This window comes from Nycticebus coucang, chromosome 13, assembly GCF_027406575.1.
Source record: "Nycticebus coucang isolate mNycCou1 chromosome 13, mNycCou1.pri, whole genome shotgun sequence".
Lineage (NCBI taxonomy): Eukaryota > Metazoa > Chordata > Mammalia > Primates > Lorisidae > Nycticebus > Nycticebus coucang.
This window is the reverse complement of record NC_069792.1, coordinates 57145573-57162700: the sequence shown is the minus strand read 5'-3', so window position 1 is coordinate 57162700 and position 17128 is coordinate 57145573. Positions and strand designations below refer to the sequence as shown.

The window sequence follows — 17128 nt, the reverse complement described above, 5'->3', positions numbered from 1 at the left end:
AGTACTGAATAGAAGGCAAAGAATTCTGTCTCGAGTCCTCCTTTTAAAGCAAATCTTCAGGCGGTGCCCATAGCTTAGTTGGTAGGGCACCGGCCACATACACCGAGGCTGGCGGGTTTGAACCCAGCCTGAGCCAGCTAAAACAATAATGACAACTGCAACAACAACAACAACAAAAATAGCCAGGCATTGTGGTGGGTGCCTGTAGTCCTAGCTACTTGGGAAGCTGAGGCAAGAGAATCACTTAAGCCCAAGAGTTTGAGGTTGCTGTGAGCTATGACACCACAGCACTCTACCCAAGGTGACAGCTTAAGACTCTGTCTCAAAAATAAATAAATAAAGCAAACCTTCATAAGCATAGGTTGTAGAACTATTTTGGCCTAAAAATCTAACTCCACCTGGTTTGGGAAACATGTTGGGTCACATAACTCAAAAAATCTGAGGGCAGATCTGGCTTCACCGTGGCCAAATTGGGGGTTAAATGATTTGCTCCCTTCCACATATTGCTTAATTCTGAGGTTCCACATAGAAATAAGATGGTTGCAGCTGCTATAGCCTTCCAGTTTCAATTTCAAGTATGTTGGGCATCTAGTGGACCTCAACCTGTGACAGTGCCCAGCAAGGGAGACAGTGCTGAGGAAAGAGATAGAAACTTATACCAAACTTAGTATATAAAACCAGAAGCCTGTAAGGGCATACACTGTTACATGTGCCTGGGAGGGCAGCATGTGAACAATGCAGCCCTTGTCCTGTTTCTCAGAGTCTTTTTATTGGGTATATAACAGAGTATACATGCAAGGATGCACAGTAGTCAACAGTCAAGGTTAAGAAAGAGAGAGGGGGAATCACAGGCCCCAGGAAGGTTGGATAAGGGTAAACAGGGACATAGGGTAATAGAACATCTGAAGAGGCCAGATAACAGTGCAATGCAAGAGAGAGGAGAGAGAGCAAGTCTCATCTCCTCAGACATCTCAGCTTCTCTAGCCTAAGCTACTAGTTGATAGTCTCAGCTGCCTGCACTGCTGATTTCCCCATGCAGGGATAGTTATGTAGACGTTCCCCTGACTGGGCACCTTACCCTGAGTTGGAAGGTGGGTGAGGAATTCAGCCTGTCTGCCTCCCACACATGTACAGCAGGGTTTAAGTACAACCTGTGTCTTAGCCCATTTTCTGCTGCTGTAACAGAATACTTAAGACTGAGTAATTTATAAAGGAAAGAAGTTCATTTAGCTCATGGTTCTGGAGGCTGAGAAGTTCAGGATCAGGCAACTGTATGTCAGGGCCACCTACTGTGTCATAACATAGTAGGAAAGCTGGAGGGCAAGGAAGGAGGTGTGAAAGAGACCAAACGTGAGAGGCAGCCTTGCTCTGTAACAACCCACTCTCTTGGTAACTAATCCAGTCCCCTGAGAACAGGATTTCACTCCTGCGGGAAAGGGATTGATCCCCTTTAACAATCAAATCACCTATTAAAGGCACCACCTCCTAATACCGCCACACTGGGGACCAAACTTGGACATTAGTTTTGGTGGGACAAACCATCAAACCATACCAATATGGAGAAGGAAAAAAGCCTCTTTGTGGTGCCTTTAATTTAACTGACTTCAGTTTACTCATTCACCTTTGAACCAGTCAAGATGCAAGAGGCATGTGATACGCTGATTGGCATAGGCCTTGGTCATGTGCTGCTCCCCTTGAGCAAAGGGTGAAGCTCCAGATGCTACATGTGTTGTTGAAGGATGGATGTCCAAACATTTACAAGGCACTCTTGTTGGAGAAAAGGGGGAATAGAGGTAAACAAACATCCACAGAAATACAGCTTCGTGCCTGATACATTAAAGTAAGTTGACCATGTTATTTTTCTTCCAGTAACCACATTCTAGGCTCACCTTCCTCAGGATACATCTCGGTCAGCTCCTTTGGGCATGGATTTCTCCCACAAACCATTTCTTGCCATGTCTAACTTTTGCCATTGAGTAAGCTCATTTAATGTGACTCATTCAATTTCCCTACCCATCAAAAAAGAAGAATATACTCTTTTAAAAATTACATATAAAACATAGAAATACACAAAGAACAAAAGACTCATCCACGGTCTCATCGAGTAAATATAAACACTAGTTCTTATGTATTTCACTCCAGTCTGTCTTTGTGCATAAAGTTGTTTGGGTTTATTTTTTACATTGTTGTCACCCTCCTACACATATTTCTACCTCGTTCCTTAGCATTATATCATCAAAATTTTTCCAGATTATTACATAGATGTTATTAATACAATTTCTTTTCATAAAAATATTTTTAAAGATTATTATAAAAGTAATGCATTTGTAGCAAAATCATTCAAGTAACACAAAACTAAAAAACAAAATCTCCAGATATCAAGTATGTGGTCTAAACTTAGGTTGAAATCTCTACCTCCTACATAAGACCCTGAGAAGTTTAAAAGGTACAAAAAGAAAGAAAAAGAAGGAGGGAAGGAAGGGTGGGGGGAGAGCACGTGAGTGAATGGACAACACATCCACTCCTGAATATTAGGAAGAGCCCTCTCTATACTGGCTGAGGAGACTCCGCACCCACAGCTCAGTCACTGGGGTGCCGGCCACATACATCTGCACTGGCAGGTTTGAACCCGGCCCGGGCCTGCTAAACAACAATGACAACTGCAACAAAAAACAGCCGGGCATTGTGGTGGGCATCTATAGTCCCAGCTACTCGGGAGGCTGAGGCAAGAGAATCACTTAAGCCCAAGAGTTTGAGGTTGCTGTGAGCTGTGACGCCACAGCGCTCTACAAGAGCGACATACTGAGACTCTGTCTCAAAAAATACATATATGTGTGTGTGTATAGGCCGAGGAGCATTCCTCAAGGAAGTGAAGAAATGGGAAATCACAAGATAAGGCAAGGTGCCCATCTCAGAACCTCCATGTAGGACTTAAAGCCTAGGGTATAGGCAAAGGTGTAGCCAGGTGGCAGAAGGTAAGCTCGCTCAGACTCTGGAAAAAGCCAACACCATCAAAAAGAGAAAAATCTCAACAAAAAGTGGAACTTGTACCTGAGAAAACAAAGTTACCAGAACAAAGAGTACTTGAAAAGTAGTGATTTCAGATCCTCAGGGCAGTGTTTAGTCTTTCTCAGCGGCTTAACTAAAATAGGAAGCTTACTTAAATAGGAAACAAATACTGTTTTTCTCTACTAAATTCAAAACTTCTGACACAAAAATATGTCAGGATTTTTTCCACATCAACCAATTCTCCAACTCTCTGGGCACCAACTGCAATTCAATTATGACACTACCAGGAGTTTGTGCAGACCCCACAGATATGAGTTCAGTCCCACAAGACTGCCCTCAAACTTCAGATGCCACACACAGGAGGTGGGTCCCCAGTTTACCCACAGTTCTCTCCAACTTGGCTACAAATTAAGGGCTCCCATTTGCTATGATGGCTAACAGAACTCATGGAAACACTAAGTCATGTTTACTTATGTTTACTGGCTTATTATAAAGGATGTGATAAAGGAAACAGATGAACAGCCAGATGAAGAGGTCCAGAAGGGTCCTGAGGCAGGAGTTGGCATGCACCACCCTTCCAGCATGCAATGTGTTCACCAACCTGGAAGCTCTCCCAAGTCCATAGTTCAGGGATTTTTATGGCGGCGTCATCACACAGGCATGATGGATTATTAACTGAATCTCCAGCTCCTCTCCTTTCCCCAAAGGATAGAGATTGGAACTAAAAGTTCTAAACTCCTAATCAAAGTTTCTGGTGACCTGCCCCCATCCTAAAGCTATCAAGGAACCCATCAAGAGTTGCCTAACTAGAACAAAGGATGCTTCCATCACTGAGAAAATTCCAAAGGATTTAGGAACTCTGTGTCAGGAACCATGTGGCTCAAAGGAGTAGGACACCAGCCCCATATGCCAGAGGTGGCGGGTTCAAACCCAGCCCTGGCCAAAAACTGCAAAAAATAAATAAATAAATAAATAACCAAATAGTAGAACAAAAGATATACCTACCACCCCATTGGGTCTTAGGAGCTCTGTGCCAGGAACTGGGAAGGAAAACCAAACATATATTTTGTATTATATCACAGTATCACAGAGCTTTTATGATTTGTTTTGCCCATTATTCCCCAGACTAAACTTATCCCCAAGACTTAACTGCCCCCTATTTAAGTCAGAATGTCTTAAGATGAGGCCCAAGTATCAGTGTTGTGTTTTTTGTTTTTTTGTTTTTTGTTTTGAGACAGACTCTATGTTGCCCTCAGTAGAGCTGTGGCATCACAGCTCACAGCAACGTCAAACTCTTGGGCTTAAGCAATTCTCCTGCCTCAGCCTCCCAAGTAGCTGGGACTATAGGTTCCCACCACAACACCTGGCTATTTTTGTTGTTGTTGTAGTTGTCGTTGTTTAGCAGGTCCAGGCCAGGTTTGAACCCGCCAGCCCCAGTATATGTGACTGGCACCCTAAACACTGAGCTACAGTCACCGAGCCTATCAGTGTTTTTTATTTATTTTTATTGTGCTAAAAGGCACATAACATAAAAATTACCATTGTAACTATTTTGATGGTACAGTTCAGTAGTGTTAAGTATATTCACATTGCTGTGAAGCAGATCTCCCAAACTTCTTTACACCTGTTAAACAACTCCCCTTTTCCTCCCTCCCTAGCCTTTGGTATCCATTATTCTCCAAATATCAGTATTTTTAAACTTCTCAGGTGATTCCAATGGGTATCCAGGGTTCATTTCTGGCCCTCAGAGAACTGAAATAGGGAATCACATCCATGAAATGAGACCAGGAGGCTATAAAACACAGCATATTATCGTTAGAAAGGATCAAGTACGGAGTGGTGCCTGTGGCTCAAGGAGTAGGGCACCAGCTCCATATGCCGGAGGTGGTGGGTTCAAACCCAGCCTTGGCCAAAAAAAAAAAAATGAAAGGATCAAGTAAAGCGCTGAAAATAAAATACATATATTGTGGACCAAAAAAAAAATCAAGTAATGGTCTGAACATCAGGCTGAATGTGACTGTGAAGGCAGTTTCTTCGGGTGCCTCACTCCCCAGCATTCATTCAGCTTCTTTCCTCCTTCTTACGTTCTCATTCTCTCTTCATCTCTTGCCAATACTAGACCATATAAATATGGCTAAAAAAGCACCACCACAATAGTCCAGCAAACAAGAGACAAAGAATTCCTGGGAGATCAGTGGCTGCAGGCCGCGGAGTTCTCTGATGTGCTCTGACTGCTGGCTCACGTCTGCCTGAGCCTCGGCAGGATTCAAAGTGGGAGCCTGGGAGGCTCACCTGCAGCGTTTGGTGAGTGTACATGTGGGGAGGCTCCGAATAAGGAATCGGTCAGTAGTTATCTCACTATACCTTCTCTTCTTTTCTTCTCCCCCATACCTCCCAGGAAGATAAATCCTCATTTAAATGAGCAATTAGGACAGCATCAAAGGGGGAAAAAAATTCTTCTAGAAAGCCACCTGCTGGGGGTAAATGAAAGGGGACCCTTCAACCACTCACACCTGTTCTCTGCCTCTCCCTGGCCCCAGCAACAACAGGGAAGCCAGGGAAAGATTTGCTTGATCCTAGGAGCAAGTCTGTGTTTGCATGAGACATCTGGGACTGGCAAACACACAACCTAGTGCAAGCTACTCCGAGTGGTTACCCTGGCGGATCAGGGAGAGGTAGCAGCAGGGAGCTGGCCTTTGGAGCCACACAGACCTAGGTTTGACTTCCTGGACCGCCACTCCATGCCTTGGATTTGAATCTCAGGTCAACTCTTGGGACAGACATTTTTAGCATTCAGTGACTCAGTGTCTGCTCTGGGAGTATTACTCACCTCTCAGTATGGGATAAAGATTAACCTGGTTAATGGAAAGCCCCTAGCACAGAGCAGGTACTCAACAGTCACTCAGCCCTCCTGAAGGAATCAACCATAACAGCTAAGTCTTAGCTCCTGTCCCAAAGGCAGAACTGCAGACTGAGACCTACAACACACACGTTGTCTGTGATAGACCCCAAACATTTTACAAGCATGTACTCTTTCTATGCACATGTGGTTCACATATTTACAATACCCTGTTAATGTCTGGTTTTAGAACTGTAATAACATCTGGTTTTATATTTTCTCTATATGTTTTTATATGCATCAAATTTAATCTTACCCATGATAAACAGAGTGAATTTATTTTAAGGGACTATTAGCATTTTTAATCTACCAAGACCTTCTGAAAAAGTAGTTCTATCAATAAACTTGCCTCATGAGGGGGTGTCCAACCTGGCACCTACAGGCTGCGTGTAGATTACTTAAGGACCCTTTTGTTTATTAGTGGTATTGGATATCCAAAAAAAAATGCACAGACCTTTTCTTTACTCATCAGCTTTCATCAATGTTGGTATATTTAACATGTGGCCCCTGATAACTCTTCCACTGTATGGCAGAAAAGAAAAAAAGGTTGATCCCTTGTAAGCCTAAGGGATCCTGGCTGGAATTTTGCTAGTAACCTATTAATCTGCATGAGGCTTCTATGCAGAAGTATATCAGATGTTCCTTGCAATCATTTTTTGACCTAAACATTTTTATTTTGAAATAATTATAGATTCACTTGCAATTTTAAGAAACAATATAGAGAGGTTGGATACAGGCTCACATTTGTAATCCCATCATTTTGGGAGGCCAAGGCAAGAGGAACACTGGAGGCCAGGAATCCCAAACCAGCCTAGTCAACACAGTGAGACTCTGTTTCTATGAAATATGTTTTTAAAAATTAGCCGGTGTTGGTGGCAGTTGCCTATAGTCCCAGCTACTCAGGAGGCTAAAGCAGGAGGATCACTTGAGCCCGAGAGTGTGAGGCTGCAGTGAGCTATGATCACATCACTGCACTCCAGGCTGAACCTCCAGGCGACCCTGTCAACCCCCAAACCCCCCAAAAGAAAAAGAAATGACAGAGAGATGCCATATACCCTTTGCCAGTTTCCCCCAACAGTAACTTCTCACAAAACTGTATAGTACACTAGGAGAAGTGAGGTAATTGATGCTGAGACCATGAAGATACTGAACATTTCCATCACCACAAAGATCCCTCACGCTGCCCTCTGACAGCCATATCCTTACCCTCCTACACCCACCCCTGCCCCCTGGCAACCACTAATCTATTTTCCATATATATGTAAGTTCATTCTTATCATTTTAGGGATGTTACATAAATGGAATTATACAGTATGCAATCTTTGGTGCTTGGGTTTTTTTTCACTCAGCATAATCTGGAGACTCATGCAGATCTTTGCCTGTATCAGTGGTTTGTTCCTTTTCTGCTGCTAATTACTATTCTATGGTATGAATGTACCACAATTTGTTTAACTAGTCACCCACTGAAAGACATCTGGGTGGTTTTTAGTTTTTGGCTATTATGAATAAAGCTGCTTTGTGTACAGGTTCTTATAGAAACACAAGTCTTCATTTCTTTTTTCCTTTTTTTTTTTGGAGACAGTGTCTTACTATGTCACCTTCGGTAGAGTGCCATGGCATCACAGCTCACAGCAACCTCAAACACTTGGGCTCAAGTGATTCTTTTGCCTCAGCCTCCCAAGTAAGTAGGACTATAGGCACCCACCACAATGCCTGGCTAGTTTTTTAGAGATGGAGCCTTGCTCTTGCTCAGCCTGGGCTTGAACTGAGCTCAGGCAATCCGCCCGTCTCGGCCTCCCAGAAGTGCTAGGATTACAGGAGCCACCAGACCCGGCCACAAGTCTTCATTTCTCAGGGATAAAGCCTTGGCAGTGCAATTGTTAGGCCTTACAGTAGTTGAATGTTTACTTTTAAAAGAAGTGGCCAAACATTTTCCTGGAGTATTTGTACCATTTTACATTCCCACCAACAACGTATGAGTAATCAGGATTCCCTGTGTCCTTATCAGAATTTGGTTTTGTCAGTATTTTTCATCTTAGCCATTCTGGTAAGTGTGGTTAAAACCATTTTATTGTGGTTTTAATTTGCATTTCCTAACAGCTAATGATGTCGAACATCTTTTCATGTGCTTATCTGCCAACTATTTATCTTCTTTGGTTAAATGTTTCTTCATGTTTTGCCCATTTTTAATTAGATATTTTTACTAATAATTGTTGGGTTTTGAGAGTTCTTTACATATTCTGGGTACTAGTCTTTTGTGGGATATGTGGTTTACAAATATTTTTTCCCATGTGTTGCTTCTCTTTTTATTCTAGCAGAGCCTTTTTCAGAGCAAGTTTGAAATGTTGATGAAGTCCAATTTATTAATTTTTCACTTCATTGATCATACTTTTGGCAACAAGTCTAAGAACTCTGTGATGAACCTTAGATTCTGAAGATTACTCTCCTATGTTCTTTTCTAAAAGTTTTGTAGTTTTACATTTTAAGCCCATGATGTATTCTGAGTTAGTTTTTATATAAACTAGGAGGCATGGACCAAGATTCTTTATTTTTCCCATGATGTCTAATTGACCTAGCACTATTTATTGAAAAGAGTATCCTCCATTAAATTGCTTTCTCATCTTTGTCAGAATTTACTTAGGCCTGTAGGTGTGGGCCCATCCCTGTTCCATTTATCTATATGTCTGTCCCTCCACCTAGTTTTAATTACTGTCTCTATACAATATGTCTTGAAATCGGGTAGACTGATTTCTCCAATTCTTCTTTTTAAAAATGGTTTTTGCTACTTTTGTGTCTTTTGCCTTTCCATATAAATTTTAGAATAGTCGTGTAATCTATAAAATTTCTTGCTGGTGTTTCAATAGGAATTGCATTAATTTGGGATGAATTGACATCTTTATTATGATGAGTCCTCCATTTCGTGAACATGACATGTGTCTATGTTTATTTAGATCTTCATTGATTTCTTTCATCAATATTGTATGGTTTTCAGCGTAAAAATCCTGTCTGTGGTGTTACATTTGCCCCTAAGTATTTCTCTTTTCTGAACAATTTTAAGTGATACTGTATTTTAATCTTGATTAATAATTTTAGTAATGCTTTTTTCGAAAATACTGCCCCAAAAGGGGTAAAATGTTACTGCTTTTTTTTCCTTCTTACTGAGAGTATAACCTTAGCATGCGTGCCATGTTCCATCCAGACCTTAGTTGAGAAAAAATTCTTAGATGCTTCCTCACACACTGGTCACAACTGTGGCCACAGATGGCTGGGCCAGGGAAGGCACAAGAACTGCCAGACCACAGACAACAAATGGTTTGTGAGGTGGTTGCCAATAACAGCTTGTCCTATAGGGAAAAGTTACCAAATGGACCCATTCATTTTTTTTCTCTCTGGAATTAAAAATGGAGTTATGTGAAAAGACTTAGGTATGGGCTTTAGTAGAGGCAGAAGTGAAGAAACACGAAGAAAGAAAGCAAAAGCTGGGCGGCTCCTGTGGCTCAGTGAGTAGGGCGCTGGCCCCATATACCGAGGGTGGCGGGTTCAAACCGGCCCCGGCCAAACTGCAACAAAAAAAAAGCTGGGCGTTGTGGCGGGCGCCTGTAGTCCCAGCTGCTGGGGAGGCTGAGGCAGGAGAATCGCCTAAGCCCAGGAGTTGGAGGTTGCTGTGAGCTGTGTGACTCCACAGCACTCTACCCGAGGGCAATAAAGTGAAACACTGTCTCTACAAAAAAAAAAAAGAAAGCAAAAACTGTAAGAAAACAGCAACTAGAAGGCAAACAGACGTGGGAGAGAGCAAGTTGGTATTGGGAACAGAACCCAAAGACACACAGAAAGAAACAGGTTTGGCTCTAGGTAGACACCAACCTCTACTCGTTGCAAAGGGATAAGGAGATAACCCAGCCACAAGAGCTGGTCAGTGTCCTAGATGACCTTCCAGTTCCTGATCAATGACCAGCCTCCATGGGGCAACATGACTCTGGTGTTCCTGCTCAAACCTTGAGGATGGGCTGAGTAGCTTTCTGGAGTTTCCAGATAGGTGGTATTTGTTTTTCTGACTTCCATGAAAACCCTTGTCTTAGTTGGTTTGGGCTGCTATAACAAAAATACCATAGCCTGAGTGGCTTATAAACAACAGAAATTTATTTCTCATGATTCTGGAGGCTGGGAAGTCTAAGATTAAGGATACATTGTCTGGTGAGCGCCATTTTTTGATTTACTGATAGCCACCTTTATGCTGTGTCCTCACATGGCAGAAGGGGTAAGGGAGCTCTTTTGAGACCTTTTTATAAGGGTATTAATTCCAGGCATAAGGGCTCCACACTCATGACCTAATCACCTCCCATGAGGCCCCACCCACTAATACCATAACTTTGGGGATTAAGTTTTAACATATGAATTTTGGAGGGACGCACACATTAAATCTATAACAATACTTAAAATAAATCTTCTATTAAAATGACACATAAGTCCAGGCATGGTAGCTCACGCCTGTAATCCTAGCACTCTGGGAAGGCCAAGGTGAGTGGATTGCTTGAGCTCAGGAGTTCCAGACCAGCCTGAGCTAGAGTGAAAATAGCCAGGTGTTGTGGCAGGTGCCTGTAGTCGCAGCTACTCAGCTCAGGAGGCTGAGGCAAGAGGATCACTTCAGCCCAAAAGTTTGAGGTTGCTATGAACTGTGACACCATGGCACTCTACCCAGGGTGGCAAAGTGACACTCTGTCTTAAAAATAATACTAATGACACATTGGTATATATGTAATAAATCAAGATCTACAACATCTGATATGTAAGAAATATCACCTTGACAATCCCTCGCACTCTTTCTTTCCAACTTAGGATAGGCAGAATGGCTCCTGCAAAGAAGAGTGGTGAGAAGAAGGGCCATTCAGCCTTCCACCAAGTGGTGACTTGAGAATGCACCATCAACATTCACAAGCGCATTCAAGGAGTGGGTTTCAAAAAGCGTGCTCCTCAGGCACTCACAGAGATCCGGAAATTTGATATGAAAGAGATGGGGACCCCAGATGTGTGAATTGATACCAAGCTCAAGCTGCCTGGGCCAAAGACATAAGGAATGTCCCATACTGTATCCGTGTGCAATTGTCCAGGAAATGTAATAAAAATGAAGATTCACCAAACAAGCTCTACTTTGGTTACCTATGTACCTGTTGCCACTTTCAAAAATCTACGGACAGTCAACGTGGACGAGAACCAACTGGTGATTGTCAGATACATCAAATAAAGTTATAAAACCACCAAAAAAATCACCTTTTTAAATTCTCTTTAATTCAACCTAATTCTGATTCCCAAACTCCATCCCACTGGGACAAGAAGAAATCTCAATTCCAGCATTCTCGATCACCCTTGTTGTTTATTGTCTCCCCACTGTACCCCAACACATAAACTCAAAACAGGTGGCATCTTTGTTTTGTTCTCTAATGTATCCCAAGTACTTAAATGAGCAACTTGAAAGGCACTTCCCAAATATTCTCAGCACTCTTGGTGTTTCAGTGGATTTTTCACAGTGTCCCTGGGCCAAAAGAAATGCCTCAGAGCTCTTTTTTTATTCAGATTAATATAAGGGTACAAATGATTAGGTTACATTGTTTGTGTTTCCAAGGTAAAGTTCAAGTTGCAGTTGAGCCCCCATCCAGAGGGTATGCTGTATACCCTCACACTGTGCCCATTAGGTGAGAGTTTACCAGTCCCCTCTCCTTCCCTTTCACGTTTCCCTACTTCCCACCCCCCACCCCCCCAGCATATACTTGTGCTTTTCTCTTGTGTGGCCAAACAGTTGTTTTTCTCTTGTATTTCCATTCTTGTGATACTTTACTAAGAAGAGTGTGTTTCAACTCCACCCAGGTAAATAGAAAAAATATGTAACCCTTCAGGAATTTGCATGTCATCCTTGTGCAGGGGCCAAGCTTATCTTTTCTGTATCATTCTAATTTTTAGTATACATGTTGCTGAAGCTAGCACATAGTTCTGTTTTATTAACTTGTTAAGTCCCTACAATTTAATAAGTACTATGTCCTTAGTAACTATTTTAAAAATAAAGCACACTCCTGGGTTTCAACACCAAAACAAACCAAAGAACCCAAAAACCACAAACTGAAAAAAAAATTTTTTTCAATCTTATTCATAACTACTATTACTCACCAATGGGGCATGTGAAATTAAAGTTTGAGAGCAAACTTCTCAAACCTTGGAATTATCATAGATTGGATATTGTCACCCTTGATTCCTGTCCACACTGACTTTGCTTTTTTAGTCACAGGAGCTTCCAAAGTCCCAGCTTTGCAAAGCTGGTGGCATCTAAGGAGAAATGTACTGGTGAGATCTAAGGTTGAAACTGTGTCCCACCTTGAGCCAGAACTTGATGTGACAGCCAACAGATGTTTCCCTCAAAAATGTGAAATATCCTTTCAAGCCCTTCCCTGGGAGTTTGCTATAGCAGTCTAGGACTCTAGGACGCCTGGACACACACACCTTGGGAACTACGAACCGAGCACATGGGAGACATTCAGAAACACTAGTGCATGAACAACTTGAAATCTCCTTTCCTTGTCAGGGTCATTTTAGAATCCAGGATGTTTATGTGGAACCAGAAACGCAAAAGATGATCTTCTAACCCTGCCCCTAACCGTAGCCCCTGACCACATGTGGTCACCAATCTGAACTGAGATGTATGTAAGCATAAAATACATACTAGATTATATAGATTTTGTATAAAAATATAAACTATCTCAGTAATATCTTTATATTGATTACTTGTGAAAATATTAATTATTTCAGATAGGAATAAAATACATTTTTAAAATTAGTCTCCCCTTTATCCTCTGACAGTCTCTAATGTGACTACTAGATTCTAGGGGCTAGAAAATTTCTAAATTATAAATGTGGCTCCTATTCTATTTCTGTTGGTCAGTGCCGCTCTGACACGACCTCTCATGATCACGGCTGACATTTTGGGGAGCCTGGAGCACCTCGCTTCTGGGCCACATGAGCCATATGAAGATGGGTGCTGCCTTCCTCCACACAATGCACATTCATCCCCCTGAGGTTATGCCACCCACGTGGGGCCCTGCCCAGGTCCTCCAGCTCCTAGACTCATAGGGCTACTGCTCCCTGCCCTTCTCAGGGAGACTCTTCTCTTCTGACCCCTCTTCTTGCACCCACAGGTCTCACCCACCTCCACTCTCCTGGGACACCCAGCATCACCTATCACTTCAATGATCTCAGGCTTTCAGGAAAGATTAGAGAGTCACTCACTTCAACACTTTCTCCTCCATGGACTTTCTGCCTCATACACGTCCCTTAGGTCACAGGCACGAGAAAGCACAGCCTCCTGCTTGAAAGAGGAAGGGAAGGGCACTACAGAAAGGAGAAGCAGAGATGATACTTCACCACAGAGGTACAGAACTGCTTTGTGTGCTTGTTTTACTTGTGATGATTGCCTTACTATGCACCACCAAATGATAGGAAGAAACATTATTAGTCTTTAGTCTTTTAATGTATTTATTTAATAAGCATTTATATAGCAAGTGTTACCGGATAGGTACTGTTCAGAGCTCTGTACAAATATTATCTCATTTAGTTCTTATAATAACCTAATATAAAGGTCTTATCATTATCTTCATTTTACAGATGAGGAAAGAACTGAGACACAGAGAAATTAGGTAACTTAAAAAAGTTATATAAGTCAGTCAGTAAGAGCCAGGATTTGAATCCAGACAGTTTGTCTTTAGATACTTGAATCCAGACAGTTTGTCTTTAGATATTTCAGTCCTAATTATGTGGTAATTACCGAGGCTTCCTCTTAAGAAATGAATTTTTAAATTGTACTTATTTTTCTTTCTTTCCATTGAACATTTTGAACTCTTTGATCTATTTTAAAGATCACAGAGCAGATTGGTGCCTGTGGCTCAAGCGGCTAAGGTGCCAGCCACATACACCTGAGCTGGCGGGTTCGAACCCAGCCTGGGCCCGCCAAACAACAATGACAGCTGCAACCAAAAAATAGCCAGGCGTTGTGGCGGGCACCTGTAGTCCCAGCTACTTGGGAGGCAGAGGCAGGAGAATCACTTGAGCCCAGGAGCTGGAGGTTGCTGTGAGTTGTGATGCCACAGCACTCTACCCAGGGTGACAGCTTGAGGCTCTGTCTCAAAAAACAAAAGATCACAAAGCAATTCTTTGCTCTCTAAATCTGTCTGCTATGCCATTGACCAAAATACTTAATCTTAAAGAATGAACTCTGCCCGGGTGCAGTGGCTCACGCCTGTAATCCTAACACTCTGGGAGGTCAAGGCGGGTAGATTGCTTGAACTCACAAGTTTGAGACCAGCCTGAGCAAAAGCAAGACCCCCACTTCTACTAAAAACAGAAAAACTGGTAGAAAAACTGAGGCAAGAGGATCACTTGAGCCCAAGAGTTGGAGATTGCTGTAGCTATGACACTACAGCAACAGCTTGAGACTCTGTCATAAAAAAGAAAAAAAAGAAGGAACTCTTTAAACTTTTCAGAACACAGCTTTTTAGGAAAGCTTTCCCCCAAAGCTATCAGAATCATTATTTTTCTTATTTAGTATTTGTCAGATAGCTACAATCTGATAGGTGAAGGAAGCAAGGTGTAGACAGGGCTGCTGGAAAATAAATAACACAGTGGTAGGGTTCATGACAAAACTATACCATTCTTCAATTTGTAGGTGATTCAGAATTTTTAAAAATACATGCGAAATATATGTGAAGGGCTTTAGAAATATAAGGTGTGGTTCTTTGTCATCTCCATCCATGAGAAACCTGAAAACAGAGGCTTTCCTACCAGCCTGACCCTCACATCCCAGCAGAAACCTCCATGCTAGTCTTTGTCAAAGAGGTGAGCTGGGGAAGTCACTCAGATAGAATAGCAAGGGGGAGAGGAAAAGAGGGAGGGGGTGGGCGATTGGGGGGAGGAGGGAGGGCATTTGGTGGGACCTTGCCTAATGTGCACAATGCAAGGGTGTATTTCAAAATAGCTAAGTGTAAATTTAAATGTCTTACCACAAAAAATAAATGAGGTGATGGCTATGTTAATCGCTTGATTTAAGCATTCCACATCATATACCAAGTCATCACATGTACCCCATAAATGTATATAGTTATGATTTTAATTAAAAATTAAATTAAAAAAATGAAAAGAAGGAATCTGATGAGTCATCTGTAGTCATTCTGATGGTTCTGAGCAGAGGCTGGGCAGAAGTACAGTGCCACCAAACCACTAATAACAGGAAGTATCAGCTTCATCCTACCCATCCCATTAACTACACCTTGACTTTCATTTCTTTGGGGTCAGAGCTATCTCAACCCCAGCACTGGGGGCTCCAAGAACCCCACTGACAGCTAAATCCCCCCATAGTCCCGTACCAGCCTCTAGGCAGGGTTACTAAAAGTTTAGCTCTGTTCGACATTCACCTTGCATCCGAGCTCATGCTGTGATATTTTTGAATTTTGATTATATTTATAGCTTTTGAGATTTTATGGTTTTTCAGACATTATACAGAGTGGCCATAAAGTTAGTGTGCAATTTTCAGTTGTACACTATTTTAAATTGTGCACACACTTTATGGTCACTCTGTATTGTTTCAGGTTATTATAATAGTTAGATGCAAACACCTCAAGGGCAGAACTTTCTGAATTATCTCCCAGGACTTGGGATAGAGAGGTCAGCACAGAACTCAGCAAAGGTGTGCTGCATGAAAGAATAGTGACCAGTCTGCCAGTGTGGTGCTGAGGGAACGTTTTAGTGGATTTCCCTTTTTCTATAAATATTTTTCCCATAGGTGAGAAAATAAGTTATATACAATTAACGATCTTGATTTTTTTCTCAATCAACAAGATATAGGCATTTTCCTGTGTCACCATAAATTCTTCCCATTTTTTGTATGTGTATGTCGTTGATTAAAATTCCATTGCATGAAATGCAGAATATAAATGTCTACATACAATAACTAAGAAAATGCCATGAAAGGCTACGTTGAACAGTTTGATGAGAATATTTCAGATCGTATATGAAACCAGCACATTGTACTCCTTGATTGCACTATTGTGCACAGCTATGATATAACAATAAAAAAAATTCCACTGTGGTCTCAGTTCTAGACGCCGAGGATCCGCACGCTTGCAATGCCGCGTGGAAGCCAAAGCCGCACCTCCCGCATGGCCCCTCCGGCCAGCCGGGCACCTCAGATGAGAGCTGCACCCAGGCCAGCACCAGCAGCTCAGCCACCAGCAGCAGCCCCACCATCTGCAGTTGGCTCACCTGCTGCTGCACCCCGGCAACCCGGTCTGATGGCCCAAATGGCAACTACTGCAGCTGGTGTGGCTGTGGGCTCTGCAATTGGGCACACTCTGGGTCATGCCATCACAGGGGGCTTCAGTGGAGGACGTAATGCTGAGCCCTCAAACCCCGACATCACTTACTAGGAGCCACTCGGAAGCCAGCCGGCACAGCAGCAGCAGGTTGGCCCTTGCTTCTATGAGATGAAACAGTTTTTGGAATGTGCCCAGAACCAGACTGATATCAAGCTCTGTGAGGGATTCAATGAGGCGCTGAAACAATGCAAACTTGCAAATGGATTATCCTAATGAAGAAGTACAAATTGAAGAAAAGGAAAATTGCCTGTCAAGACCAAGTTAATTTAGCATGAAAATGTAATTGATAATGAAAAGGGTAAAATCATCAGTTAAACCTCTCTTGTTGTTAATAGCTTCCTTTCTTCAGAATTGTAGTGGAAGAGGGTGTTCTTAGTGTGTAGAAGTGATAGGGGGCACATGTGGGTGTGGCCTCCTTAAACCAGCTATTGTGATATTATTTGTGAAGTAATTAGAATAAAGTGATTTTCTTCCAAAAAAAAAAAAATTCCATTGTATGAATATGCCATAATTTTCTAAACCAGTCTCTGGCTGTTCAGCATTTGGATTATTTTCTATTATTAACTATTATAGATAAAATCGTAAGCAGCTCATTAATTTGCATTTTGGCTTAGTTTCTTAGGATTCCCTGAACTAGAATTACACAATACATGTTCAGAATTACTGGGTTAAAGGGTATGAACAACTTTTTGCTAATTCAATATTGAAAACACGTCATCTTGTGGTTTTAATCTGTATTTGTTTCCATGCTAATGGTGCCAAACAGTTTTCTTTATCTTTGTTTACTAGATGTATTTCCTTCTTTGTGGAC

General features: G+C 42.0%; 1 non-coding gene and 1 pseudogene across 2 annotated transcripts; one reads left to right on the top strand and one right to left on the bottom strand.

Annotated features, from left to right (window-relative positions):
* Positions 1–11779: 11779 nt before the first annotated feature.
* Positions 11780–11889, bottom strand: LOC128564106 (U6 spliceosomal RNA). The gene has a single exon (XR_008373990.1). It is a non-coding gene; the product is annotated as a U6 spliceosomal RNA (small nuclear RNA).
* Positions 11890–16034: 4145 nt separating this feature from the next.
* On the top strand, positions 16035–16798 carry LOC128563499 (coiled-coil-helix-coiled-coil-helix domain-containing protein 2-like; annotated as a pseudogene). Its single transcript, XR_008373796.1, has one exon. The product of XR_008373796.1 is annotated as a coiled-coil-helix-coiled-coil-helix domain-containing protein 2-like (transcript).
* Positions 16799–17128: the final 330 nt, after the last annotated feature.